We start from the raw sequence: 15,482 nt of genomic DNA, 5'->3' as shown, positions 1-15,482 counted from the left end.
GCTAGTGATTAGATTCAAGCAATCTCATTCTTCTTACTTCCAATCCTTGATATGTTATGTGCTTAATCCCCAGCCACGTTTTGTGTGTTTTTGATGGGTGATTAAGACATCTCTTCAACTTTTGACACTACAATGAGAAACCGATAAGGTGATTAAGACATCTCTCCTAACTTTGTCCACTCTCTTGATGGATCCGACATGATGATGACAGCCATTGCTTGTAAAGAGGCCAGCTTAAGTTTTGCAGGTTCAAATCATTATTATTTCATATATTTTATTTCTCCGTTTTTTTCCCATTAGAAATATATAAATTAAAATCCCATTTCAACTATGCTTGATTCAGCCATGAAAAACCCTAATTCTACTCTCCTTAGAAGTAAATGGAGTCCTATTCCAATACCCCATAGAACTATCCTTGAACCCGAAGGTCAAGATCTTGATTACAACAACATAGCTGACACTCATCTTCTTCATTCTGATTAGGCTAAGCTAGATAAATTATTAGCCAAATCTAATTCATTCGAGTGAAACAGATTCTGTTAAAGCTTCAAAACGACTATGTCATTTCCCCAATATTCTTCAAATGGATTGAGCTTCACAACCCTAGTTTACTCACCCTCGAAAGAAATTCCATCATCCTCCACATCCTCACCAAGAATGGTAAATTTGTGTCAACTGAATCCATTTTAAAGAAGATCATCGGTTCCTGTTCTTGTGATGTAAACCTCCATTCTAAGCTCTTCGATGCTGTTCTTCACTCTTATTGAATGTGCGTTTCCACTCCTCATGTTTTTGATGCCCTTTTCAAAATGTATGCACAGATGAATCAGTTCAAGAATGCAACAAATACATTTTGTCATATGAAGGAATTCAAATTTCTTCCCACCATTGAATCATGTAACATGTATATGAGTTCACTGCTTATTTTCAATCGAGCAGACATCGAGTTACCATTATAGAACCAAATGAGAAGATCTAAGATCACAATCAATGTGTTCAGTCTCAACATGGTGATGAATGCTTAAGTTCAATTAGGGAAACTAGAGAATGCATTCCAAGTGTTCGATGGAATGCAAGGTATGGGAATGAACCCTTTTGTCTCCTCCTACAATACATTGATCTCTGCATACATTAACCAAGGCCTTTTAACAACCGCAATTAAGTTGAAACTTACAATGGAGAAGAATGGAATAAGCCCAAATGCCATAACTTACAACACAATAATCCATGGATTCTGTAAAGAAGGGAAACTACATGATGCTTTTAAAGTTTTCATTGAAATGAAAAGGGTAAATGTGGATTCTAATACTATAACTTACAACACATTAATCACTGCATGTTCCGAATCAGGTAAAATCGAAAAGGGTAATTAGATTTTTGAAAAAATGATAAGAACCGAGGTCAAACCTATTATTATGACTTATAACACATTGTTGCTGGGACTTTGTAACGAAGGAATAACCAAGAAAGCTGCTTATTTGGTTAAAGAACTTGCTAAAAAGAAATTAGTACCAAATTCTTCAATATTTTCTGCCCTAATTAAAGCCCAATGTGCTCGAAAGAACCTAGATCGTGGTTTCCAACTTTATAAAAGCATGGTGAAAAGTAATTGTCGTCCAAACAAAGATACTGTGAATATGTTGATTTTATCATTCTTGCAAACGGATGATTATGATGGTGCTTTTGGTGTTTTTAAAGAGATGTTAGAGAGGCCTATTGGGCCTGATTTGGTTGTTTTGAGTGGGTTGTGTAAAGGGTTTTCAAAAGCTTGGAAAGATAGATTGGTTATGGATCTATTAAGCGAGGTTGATAATGGATGTTTTAGTTATGAACGTTATGAGAAAGTTAAAAGCATTATTTGTGACTCTAACAATGAAGGTAAAGAACTTGAAGAAAATGTGTAAGTTGATCTATTTAATCATGACAAAAATGAATCTGAATATAGAATGTGTGTGGGAGCAAATATAGCAGTATACTTCGTAATGTATACTCAATAAAGCTTTAAATTTTTTTGATGTATATCGAATTAAACTTTGATATTTGTGTTATCTGTATATATATATATATATATATATACATATATATATATACACACACATATATATATATATATACCTATATCTATATCTATACATCTATACAACTATATAAAACATATTGCTTTTTTCTTGAATTTTTGAGAGGCATAAGTTTCACTTCTTAATGTACACATCAACTTTGTATATAAACTACTATGTGGCCATGATCCTTAAAGTAATCACTCCAATCTATATAGCTTGCTATGCTTAACTCTATAAATAATTTTGAAGTAGCAGAAATAAAGATTGTGTAAGTAGCAATTGACTTTTTTATTATTTTATTTTCAAAAGTTTATGTTTATATTCTACCATATACACAAAGTACAATGCTATTTATGATTACGCCTGTTTTAGATACGAAAGAGGAATGGGTCATGAAGGTTGTGCAATCATGGTTGTAGTTTTCTTGTTCTTGATAGATTTGTACTCTATATATTAAAGATAATAATATTTTGCAAATTTTAGTTTTATTTCACAATAAATTATAAATTTTATCGGGAGGCTTGGAAGTTGATGAAGAATGTGGAACCTTTGAGACACCAACAATGACTCAACTTGATGTAGATCCTAGTTTAAAACTCTTAAACCCTTAAGCTTTAAGTTCATAACCAATATAAACTTAAAGAGGGCTTGAAGATACAATTGTTATTCAAGTTTTCTAACCAAAACTAGAGAGAAATGGAGAGGGAAGAGAGGGTTCGGATTTTGCATCAAGTAATGAATGAGCACTTTTTCCAAATTCAAGCCTTCTTATTTATACGCATAAAGTAATTTTTTTAACCATTAGTCTTTAGCACTTTAAGCAAACTTGTCCCCAATTTCATAAGCATGTCGCCCATGCCCTTAAAGCATGATTATACAACTCATACACTTTTTTTTATGCAAATCTCGAAAATTGAATAAAGAAGAAGAGTTTGTTTATATTTTATAAACTCAAAGTTTAGAAGATATAAACTTTGTCTTTTCCTGAAACACAAAAAGCCTAACTAGTCCAAAATGTTGTACATGACTTAATAAATCATATGATATGATATATTATGTTACTTGATAATGAAAATTATTATTTCCATGAAAAAAATTCCAATTTAATTATAAGAGTTTGATTGGATATTTATTAAAATCAATTTCTAATAAATAATCAATTGTATCAAGTTGTTGTTAGTGTGATCTATTAGTATCATATGTTATTTAACAATATCAATTTAATATGACTCTTGAGAATACTAGATCTTTCACACACACATACACACACACACACACACACATATATATATATATATATATATATATATATACACACTCACACACACACACACACACACATATATATATATATATATATATATATATATATATATATATATATATAACATAACACAAAGGTATATTAGAAACGATACTTTATTTATTGTAAAATATTTTGTTATTATATTGTCTGAAAGACAAGAACACAACCTAAACATTACTAGAAACGATAAACAGATGTAATTAAACTCCAACAAGCTTCCACGAAGACCTCCTCCTTCTCGGCACAACTATCCTCCATACTCATCTCCCTGAGAATACATGCATTTTTGAAAACGTCAACATAATGTTGGTGAGTGTATAGGTTTTTATAGTATTGTTTAGGTATATTAAATTAAGAATCCTTTTTCTTTTTAGAAAAACCTTTCTTTAAATATTTTATCAACCCTAACTTAATATCTTTTCAGGATATCTTACGATCATAGATGTTTTATCAATCCTAATTAACTATATTTTGCGGGATATCTAACAATCCTAACGTATTTTATCTACCATTCTAAGGTGTCCCTGATGGCAGTCTGATATCTAAGGTATTTTTAATGTATTACCATGAGCCTCCATAATCGATGTTTTTTGACTAATAATTTCCCTGCCAACACGTTTCATTGGACATCGAATAGTAATTAATAAGAAAGTTATCATGTTGGGATTGTAGCTAGTAATCACAAGTGGGGGTGCCAATCCCCGTATAAATCTATACATATCTTTCTAGCTCTCACAACATTAACGGTTATAGGTCCCGGGGAAGCCAAATTTAATCAAGGCCATTGGATGATTATATCTTTTAGATTTCTTAATTATTTTTTGACGAGCATAACTTCTAGCTACTATGTTGTCCTAGGATTTTGGTCATTATAACATCTAGGTATTATGTCTTCTTAGACTCTCAGGCATCATAACTCTTAGGTATAATCTCATAACTTACAACTAGGTATAGTATCTATAGCCATATTATCCTAAAGTTTTAAGCTTTATAAAACAATTGATATTTATGGATATAAATATAATTTGAGAAAGCATTTTGATAAGCATGTATCCCCCCACCCCCCGGTAAAACATTTAAAATAATGAAATAGGGGTCGTGTACTCACCCTAGTCATGTGAGACCTTTGTCTTAGGGTTGAATCGGGCTCGGGACTCCAGGGACGGCTCCAAAGGGTTACAACTTCGAGAATACAGAGGGAGTGGGAAATGAGCTCTGCACTGCCCTCTATTTATAGTCATGGATTTGGGGTGCGCGTGGTGCAAATATTTATGCGCTTCACGCATGATCATTGTGGATCCATCCAAAGAAGGCCACATGCCACTTCCCAAAATGGCCACATCACATGGAATCTGCTCGAATCTGGTGTCATGTCAATGTCGCGAGTAGGCGTGCTCCTCACGCACATATTTTTTTTTTTTAAATCATAACTTTTTTGTATGAGCTCTAATCTAGGCCCTATTTATATCTATGTGATGATCTCAATGGGTACTACAAGTATCCTTTAGGTTTCTTTAGCTAGTTTTGAATTTTGTTTTTGTGCCTAACATGGGTAAAAATAAATGATTTTACAAAAATCATATCTCTCACATACGGATCCTGTTTTCCGCACTCTTTGTCATAAAGTTTATATCTTATGAAGTACTACGAATCTCCTTTTTGCACTTTTAGCAAAACTCAACCAATATCCAAGTACCGTTTTGACGTAATTAATTTTAGTTACGTAGTTGGTTTCTATTTTCATAAAATTCATAACTCTTTCCTTTGAAGTCAGATTTTTATGAATCTTATATCATTGAGATCACGTTAACGAGTACTTTCCAACTACGTTAACCAGCTTAGAAATAGTACAAATTTTTAGACACAAAATTTTGAGCCTAGTGGACGTTTTTAACAAATAAATGTAATGTCACATTTGATTTTTATTATCTCAAATATCAAATATTAAAATACTAACCTATTGCATCTATCTTCCCTGCTCTTTCCTAATAATGACCAGTGACAGAAACCACTCAGTTGTCACATCTCAACTTTGATATGACTTTATGGACCATTTGTAAGGATTCAAGCTTCTACCTTTGTAGTTTATTATCTTAGATCTAAGTTGTTTAAGTCGTTTTTGGTACATGTTTTTGATTTCATTGAAGTGAAAGAACAAAGTTGGAAACTTTATGATCCTTCTGAGCAAGGTTGTAGAGCTCGTTACTCGGTACCTATTCGGCCGACTACCGAGTAGCAAGTACTCGCGAGTACTCGGGGGCTACTTGGATTCGGTAATTAATGTAGAAATATTTTTAGGGAAATTATATATGTCCATATCATAAGTTAAAATCATAAGTTGATTGAAATATATAACAAAATTAGATACATGTGAATACACAAAAACTGAAAAACGCATAATTGTCTCACTTCGTGAATAATTAATGGAAATTTAAGATATATAAGTAGTAATAAAAACATTTGTGTGTGTTAAATAATAAATCATTAAGTATATTATACATATTAATTACCGAGTTGACCGAGTTTTACAAACTATTCAGTTCAGTAAGGGGCCGATTGGGGAGTACTCGGGATTTTGTATCTCGCCTCGGTAAGGGGCTGAGTAGCGAGTAACGGAGGAGTAATCGGCCAACTCGGTGAGTTTTACAATATTGCTTCCGATTACCTAGAGCATCATATCTTATGGATCTAAGAATTGGATGTGGCTTGTGAACCTAGCATGAGTTTGTGGTCACTTTATTGATTTTTGACCCATATTGGATAGAGGACATGCATGGAGCATGCATGTCCATAAAGCTCTCATTTTTATGAACCTCTAGAGTCCCTTAAAGCTTTATGGAAAATTGGAGTTGAAGACATAATGGATTAAGGACTCAAACCATTAAGTTGTTGCCTCTAATTTTGGTCACGACATGACCATGAGGATGTCATGACGTGACCAAGGAGGATTTTACGATTATCTTTTCCTGATGAGTTGATGATGTAACCAAGGAGGGTTCACATCGTTATGCTTGTTGAGTGAGTTTTCTGTAACTGAGTTGGTGTGAGACGAGTTGGAATCGGGCTAAGTGCATTCTCACGACGTGACTAAGGGTTGGTCACTAGTATTATTAGTTTTGGAATTTGACCGTTGACTTTTTTGGTATAGTTTCCTTTTGGTCAAATTGCAAGATTCAAGGTATAAGCTAAGTTTGGACTTTGTATGTTTGATATGTGTGTTGTGGCATCGGTTGTGTAGCATAGAGCTATGGTTAGCTGAATTCGTGAGTCTGATGAGTCTTCTAACTATACTATGTAGGGTGCTAGTTGTCTTTGTGACTCTTGCATTGTGTGTTGGGCTAGGCCCATTGGTATGCATGTTGGGCTAGGCCCATTTACGTGTTGCAGTACGCCCATTGATATGTTGGGTTGGGACCATTTGTATGTTGGGTTGGGCCTAATATTATGATGGGTTGGGTGTAATGTGTAGGTTGGACCCGTTGATATGTATGGTATGCAGTAGTTTGGGGAACTAACTAAGCTTTGTGCTTACGGTTTATGGTTTAAACGTTTTCAGGTACTTCCAGTTCCAAAGGGAAGGGCCTAACTTGAATGCATAACATCCTCTTGTGGCTATTTTGCACTATTGTTATTGTATTACTCTGATGTTTGAAATATACATTTTACTCATATTGGTTTTAAATGAATGATTGTACGGATTTGATGTTTTAAAAACAAAAATTTTACTTCTTTTTTTGGGACTAAAAGGGCACCTACAAAAAGCCTCTTAAGAGAGGGAATCTAGTCATCATCGATGATCAGAATGCTAGCATTTGTATGTGTTTAGTTATATGTGATAGAATGTAAGTAATATGTGATTTATTACTTGATGTTTATATGTGTTATGTGTATTGCATATGATCTGTATCATGGATAAGTGATTACTCACTAAGCCTTAGACTTACAACTGTTACTTTATATTTTTAGTTGCAGGGTTCGAAGGACAGAGAGCTGACATGATTGGAATATCTGGACATTTCTCGGAGGGGCATGGCATCTGGCTATGCGTTCTTTATCACATTATGGTTTTCAAAACATGACATAGCTTCCGCAATTTCATTATGTTTGTATTATTATGACGATAAATGACAACTTTATATTTTACTAATGATAATAAAACATTTGGTAAAACATATACTTTGATTTTCAAAAATTTAAGGTTGGATTTTTGGGCTGTTACACTCACCAATTACCTTTATTCAATTTATATAAATCTCATCGAATAAACTTTCTTCATGTTATATTATTCACGTCCTATAACCTTTCTTCATGTTATATTGTTTACTTCCAATATCCTCCTTCCATGTTATATTATTGTTTTCTAATAACCTTCTTTCTGGTTTTATTTATCAACATCCACATACATATTAAAATAATTTTGCAAATTACACAAGCATCCGTACCAAGCTAGAGTATAAGATGTCTCACATTCAAAGTACAATCTATCAACTATTTCAAAGGCAATTCATTCTAGAACCGGTCACTGTATTTTACCATTAAATCTCGGTTACAAAATTTATCATTTCTTGCAACTACATTGTCCCATTCCTAAGACCAGTCACTAAATATATTGCCATTACGTTTTACCATTAAGATCTGTATAGTGTCATTATAACTTCATTATAGAGTTCTAAATATTCAATCACTATGTTCATCCTAGGGAACGTATGTCTATGTTCCATAGGAACAAATGTCTGCATTCTTTTCGTGGAAACTGTATATAAATTCCTCTCATGGGAACTTATATTTGTGAAACCAAGAATTTGTCTAAGATGGACTATTACAATAATAAAAACTCTCTAATAGTGATCTAACCTCAATGAATTCTTATATGATATGCTAAAGATTCTTATAGAACTATTGGCAGTGCCTTTCTTTTAACGAAACTATAATTCACATAAAGATTCAAACTTAAAATAATTTTAATCAAATTATTTCACTATTCATGAATATTTTATAATTTTGCTATGTACTCAAAATTCACATGTACTCACCTCGAGATCGGTCAATTGTTGGATGTTCCAATATCAGTGACCCTTTCTTCGATTTTATTTTGGTAGTTGTCAAAAAAATTATGAAACACACTATTTAATAATCTCTTTAATCTCTAACTATGTCATTGGTTATAATTCCCAAATCTCAATATAGGTCGTCAAAACTCGTTTACAAACCTATTCTCAAAGCACAAGTTCGATTTTCCAACTAATCGTCACTTCATGTTTAACCCTTATGACATTCACTTAATACGGCTTTACGACTTACAAGATCTCGTTCCAGTATATGTATAATATACGCAAATTAAATGTTATATATATATATATATATATATATATATATATATATATGTCACACCCCAAAACTAGAACAGCGGAAACGTTCGGGGGCGAAGGACGTCATATTCAATATCATAACAATTGCATCGTAAGGAAAGTACACACCACCATATATAAATATTTCAAAATGTGTTACATGATTGAAAATGTTACATATTCAAAAGTTAAATACATAATCATGCTTCAAAAGAAGTTATTAACGCCAGAGCGTTAATCCCCCAAAAGTTGTTGTTACGCTGGCTTAGCGATTCCCTGAGAATACAAGTTATTTCAAAGAAAGTGTGTCAACAATTAAGTTGGTGAGTTCATAAGCAGTGTTTTGAGAAAATATATGCCATTCGAAAGTTCGTGTGTGTTTTCCAAGAAAATCCAATATTTTCTTTATAAATGTACGAAAAGAGTATGAAAGATCGTTGTATGAACCGTATGTATTTGCAACAGGAAAAACTCTTATTTTCCAATGTGTGAAATGCAATCTTAAATGTCCAAGACCGTAACTTGTAAGCAATAGTGATATGCTTAAATGAATGATGTATAGTCTTATTATAAAATAAAACTATAAGAAGATAGTGTTTGTATGTGAAAAGAACCATATCAGTAACTTTTCCCATGAAAAGGTAATCCCATAATAATTGTCTATTCAGTGAGTTTTATAACCATACTATCATAGTTTGCCTGTAGCGACGTTCTTCAGGCGTCGAAATGTTATGACAACTGTCACCCAAAGGACTGTAGCTAACATTCAGGGCCTGGGATCATAAGTCCCGTATAGATCTATACACACTTATCACGTTCTCTAGGCGGGAGATTCTGGTTATAAACAGGACTTCTAGTGGTACCTTTAAAAGGTATAGTGAAGATGAATGTCTCATGAATTCTCAATTAAGTCCCGTATTGAAGTGAATGCATTTGTTTCTAAAATTATTATCCTTTCTAACAATGTTAACAAAGGCATATTAGAAATCGATAAGTTTTGCGAATATCAAACGATGTAGTTGAAATGTTTACTATTAACATGATAAGGAATGCATATTTGCATGCAATGCATAGAAAAAGATTCCATGATTTTATTCGAAATCAATAGGTGTTTACTTGTATTCTCCCCCCGTAATGTGTTCAAAAGAATTTAAAAGTATTTAAAGCGTAGAAATGGGAGTATGAACTCACCTGATTGAAGTGGTAGGTTGAAGAAAATAAGAAAATATCTGAGCAGAACTTCGGCAGGAGGAAGCTTATTTCTCGGGAAATCTCGGGAATCTTGGGGGCGTAAAACTTCCTTCGGGACTTGGATATGAAAATTGGGGCATCGGGATGGCTTCGAGTGATTAAATGCAAAGCAAAACGCAGGAAAGAGAAGAATTGGGCAAAGAAACCCGGAACCCTAGCCTCCTTTTTATAGGAGGCTGAACCGCCTCCGTACGATGGGGGTACGCTCTTATGAGGGGTGTAGCATACATCAGCTCTTACGTCAGCCTTCTGACGGACGATGGGATTTCTGCTGCCGAAGGGACTACGCCCTTATCACCTGGTACGCTGGTCGTACCCCCTTACGCGGGGCGTAACCCGATTTTTAGAACTTCTAAATTCCGTAACTCTCACGTACGAGCTCTGTTTCTGACGTTCTTTATACCCACACATAGGTGTGACTGTAATCTACAACTTTCGTTTAGACTCCGTCGGCCAGTTTTGAATTTAATTTTAATAATACCTATTTAACAAGTTAGGACAGAAAAAGTCCGTTAAAAATCCATAACTTCTTCACCCAACGTCCGTTTTCGTCTGTCTTTTTACCGTTGTATCACTATTGTCGAGGTCTTAAGCTTTCATTTAGGTTGTGTTGGCTAAAAATCTTTCGATCTCTAATTCGAGTTTTAACTGTCTAGTGTTAGGTCTGAAACTTCGAAAAATCATAACTTCCTCATACAAAGTCAGATTTGGGTGTTCTTTTTATGTATATTTATGGTTTAGCAATATCTACGACTTTCATTTAGATACCTAAGGCCAATAAGTATTTTATCTAAATTTCTCGTTTTAGGCTTAACAACGCTTTATCGGTATTGTTACGGATCTTCAATTGGTCATAACTTCTTCTTTATAACTCGGATTTTTGTGTTCTTTATATTTTTTGAAACCTTGTTAGAATATCTACCAACTAGAATACTCAAACTGAGCATTTAGAACATTTCATTTTTTATCATATTTTTATTACTTCACAAAGATGATACAGGATTTGACTTTTAGACATTACATTGACCTGAACTAACGGGTTGTTATAATATATATATATATATATATATATATATATATATATATGCTTATCCTCGATGTCGATATCGCGAATTCAAGCTTCTTATTAAGTTTCAGGCCTTTCATCGACTTCACCGTTTCAAACTCTAGGTTCTCCTTCTTCCTTTCAAGAAGTGAGCAGATTTGGTTAACCTGTCGACAATCACCCAAATGGTATTGTGACCACCCTGTGTCTTGGGTAGCTTGGTTATGAAGTCCATGGAAATATGTTTCCACTTCCACTCGGGTATTTCGGATTGATGGAGTAGACCTGAGGGCTTCTGGTGTTCTACTTTGATCTTGGCGCAAGTCAAGCATTTGCTCACATAGGCAGCAATCTCTGCTTTCATGTTTGGCCACCAGTAGAGTTTTCTAAGATCCAGGTACATCTTATCTAAACCTAGGTGCACAGAGTATGGAGTCTTGTGCGCTTCGTTCATAACTATCTCTCGGAACCCACCGAACTTCGGGGTCCAAATTCGGTTCATGAAGAAGCATACTCCGTCACTCTTGATCTCTAGATTCTTGTCCATCCCTCTAAGTGCTTCACCTGTCATGTTTTCGGGTTTCAAGGCTTCCATTTGAGCTTCCTTGATTTGTGTTGACATATGTGAATGGATCGACAAGGTTAATGATTTCACTCTTCGACCAGAGTACTCCTTACGACTAAGAGCATCTGCCACCACATTGGCCTTGCCCGGATGATAATGGATCTCACAGTCGTAGTCGTTGAGCAATTCGACCCAACGTCGTTGCCTCATGTTTAACTCCTTCTGGTCGAATATGTGTTGAAGGCTCTTGTGGTTTGTGAAGATGGTGCACTTGGTACCATATAGGTAGTGCCTCCAGATTTTCAAAGCAAAAACCACTGCTCCAAGTTCTAAGTCGTGAGTGGTGTAGTTGACCTCATGCGTTTTTAGTTGTCGCGAGGCGTATGTGATAGCCTTTCCTCTCTGCATTAGCACACAACCCAACCCTTGATTGGAAGCATCGCAATATACCACGAAGTCTTCTGTCCCCTATGGAAGACACAGAATGGGTGCACTGCACAAGGCTTGCTTCAGGGTCTGAAATGCAGTATCTTGTTTCTCTCCCCAGTTGTAGGCTACACCTTTTTCAGTTAGGGAGGTAAGGGGCTTTGCAATGCTGGAGAAGTTCTCTATGAACCTGCGGTAGTAGCCAGCAAGGCCTAGATATTGATGGATATCGGTTGGCGTTGTTGGCGTAGACCAACTTTTGATAGCCTTTATCTTAGAAGGGTCCACGTGGATTCCCTCTTCGCTGACCATGTGACCTAGGAATTCCACCTTCCTAATCCAAAACTCGCATTTTGAGAACTTTGCATAAAGTCTCTCGGTTCGTAATGTCTCTAGGACTTGTCTTAGATGTTGACCATGCTCTTCTCTACTCTTTGAATAGATGCGTATGTCATCTATGAATACTATCACAAATTTGTCCAAGAATGGACGACATACCTGATTCATTAAGTCCATGAATACGGCAGGAGCATTGGTTAGTCCGAACGGCATCACTACTAACTCGTAATGACTGCATCTTGTTTGGAAGGCCGTCTTGGGAATATCACTCTCCACAATTCACAGCTGGTGATATCCCGATCTCAGATCGATCTTGGAGAAGTAGTTGGCTCCTTCGAGTTGGTCGAACAGGTCGTCTGTTCATGGTAGGGGATATCGGTTCTTGATGGTAAGCTTGTTGAGCTCTCGGTAGTTGATGCACATCGTGAATGATCCATCCTTCTTTTTCATAAACAATACTAGTGCTCCTTAAGGCGAGAAGCTCGGTCTGATGTATCCTTTGCTGAGTATCTCATTCAGTTGACTGGATAACTCTTGCATTTCCGTTGGGGCTAATCGATATGGCGCTTTGGCTACAGGGGTAGCTCCAAGAAATAAGTCGATTATGAATTTGACTTGCCTCGCGGGTGGTACTCCTAGAAGATCCTCAGGAAAAACATCTGGGAATTCACATACGTCAGGCATGCTCTTGATGTCTTGAACTTTGCGTTTCACATCCACAACATGTGCTAAAAACGCGTGACATTCCTTGCGTAGGTACTTCTGAGCACGGATACACGAGATGATACGAAGAGTGGTACTGGGTTTGTCGCCATATACAACGAGGATTTCACCGATTGGCAGATTAAGGCGAACGACCTTATCGTAACATAAAATGTCCGCACGATGAGAACTCAGCCAGTCCATGCCTATGATGTCGTCGAAGCTCTTAATCGAGACTGGCATGAGATTGATTGGGAAGGACTTATTGTTTAGTGTTAGGGTACAGTTCAAGTATATTTCCCTAGTACCTTCTATTTTACCGTTAGCCATCTCTATTATAAAGGTTTCATTTAAGGATTGAGGGGATTGTTAGAGTAGATTTTTAAAACTATGGCTCACAAAACTCCTCTCCACTCTACTATCAAATAAAATGCATGCATGAGAGTTATTGAGGAGAAACGTACCCGTAACAACAGTAGGGTCTGCAACGGCTTCCTCCTGGCTCATTGCGAATACTCGGCCCCTCCCGCCGTTATTCCTATTATTCGCCTTTGGGCAATCCCTTTTGAAGTGCCCTGTTGCTCCGCACTCATAGCAGGTGCGGCCTACTCCGGCGTTCACGGCTAGAACGGCTGGTTGGGTTGGCTCCTTGCAGAAGCGGACCGTGTGTCCCTTCCTGTTGCACCTGGTGCACTGAAACTCACAGCAAGGTCCGTGGTGGTGAAAGTTGCACCGGTTGCACTTAAGCAGTTGCCCGATGTATGAACTTGTGGGTGCAGTGGTGGTAGGGACAGTGACAACGTGAGCCGTCACTACCTATAGTTTTCTGGGGTTTTTCCTGTAGGGTTTGTCCTATTCTCTTGTTCCTAGGCCTCTGTTGGCCTGGTGTTTCCTTTGGTGGGACAGTGGTAACGGAGATAGTACCTTGTTTGACCCCGTGGTCAATCAGTCGTTGTGCCGGGCGCTTTGCGCTGTTGAAGGTAATAGGGTTGGAGGCCATGACATGACCTTGAATCTTGGGCGACAACCCCCAGATGTACCTTTCCACTTTCTTTAGTTCTGGGTTGACCATGGCCGGGCACAGGGCAGCAAGGTCGCTGGCTGTGTAGGCGACTAGGCCAGACCCGGTCATCTTTAGGTTCCAGAGCTTCTGATCTAGTTTTTGTACTTCGACCCTCGGACAGTATTCTTCCAGTAGTAGGATTTTTAAGTCCTTCCAGCTTATGGCGTTGGCGACTATGAGAGACATGGATTTTACATGGCTCTTCCACCAAGTTAGGGCTCGGTCCGTGAAAGTGCAAGCGGCAAACTTGACCTTGCTTGCTTCCTGGCACGAGCAAATCTCAAAGATCGTTTTGATCTTTTCAAACCATTGCATCAGTGTAATGACTCCCCCAGTTCCATTAAATGTTTTTGGCTTTGCATTGGAGAACTCCTTATAAGTACATTCTCTGACGTGACCATGGGCAGTGCCATGGTTTAGATGATTGGTGCTACTTCTGCCCCTCCATTTCCGTTGGACTTTATCTGTGAGAGCGCAGTTGCTACTGCTGCCGTGATGGCAGCCTGGACCATAGCGGGATCGTAAGCTGGAGGTGGTGGTGGAGGCGTTGGTGTTGCTCTGTGTCTTCCAGATCTCCTAGGAGGCATCGTGCTGTTAAAGAAATAACAACAAAAGACCATAAGTCTTTGGTGATCGGAAGCCGAGTGTTAATGATTTGACTAATTTTAGCAATACAGTAATTTAGGTTTGACTTAAACAGGGTTTTGAGTTCGATTCATAATTCGGGTTTAAATAATATTAGATAAACTTATGAAATTAAGTGGGATGCATAGAATTAACACACAAAAGAAATGTGTCCTATATATATTAAACATATGGTTGAGTTACATCCGGAGTTAGGAAAAATTGACCTTTCTACAGGTCTCCGATTACAAAAAGTTAAAGAAAGTAAGACTTTTAGCTGATGGTCCTATTCTATATCAAAATTTGAGAGTCAGGCCAGCACTACTTGCGACGCGGATTGTGCTTGGAGCTTGACTCCGCATCCGACTGCTTGGCTCCCATGAGACACCTGTCAAAGGCGGCTTGTTGCTCCCTCATCTCTCTTATTTCATAGAGGGCTGTAGTCATTTGCTCCTGGAGTGTGTCGGTGTGGAGTTGAGCATTCTCCTGCAGCATGTCCAGGCGACGGATATCGATAACATTACTTACCACCTCAATGTCGACCTCACGAATCCGGTTTGCTTGGACCTCGGATTGATAGGCCTGGTTGGCAAGTTTGCCCACCATGAATGGGAGTGCTCGATCAGCTGAACTTCCTTCACTGACATTGTAGAAATCCCGACATATACCGTAAGGAGGACACAATCCTTGTTGCTGGCTCTAGTGATGGACGTGGCTTCCCCAGACGGAAGTTGGTCCCTGAAATCCCATCTT

The 15,482-nt window shown here is 37.1% G+C and overlaps 1 pseudogene; it reads left to right on the top strand.

Moving 5' to 3' along the window:
- The first annotated feature begins 318 nt into the window (after positions 1-318).
- LOC145089360 (uncharacterized) lies at positions 319-1,904 on the top strand (annotated as a pseudogene).
- The last annotated feature ends 13,578 nt before the right edge of the window (positions 1,905-15,482 follow it).

The sequence above is a fragment of the Lactuca serriola genome, chromosome 2 (assembly GCF_051521515.1).
Source record: "Lactuca serriola cultivar US96UC23 chromosome 2, Lser_US96UC23_V15, whole genome shotgun sequence".
Taxonomy (NCBI): Eukaryota; Viridiplantae; Streptophyta; class Magnoliopsida; order Asterales; family Asteraceae; genus Lactuca; species Lactuca serriola.
This window is presented reverse-complemented; position numbering and strand designations above follow the sequence as displayed.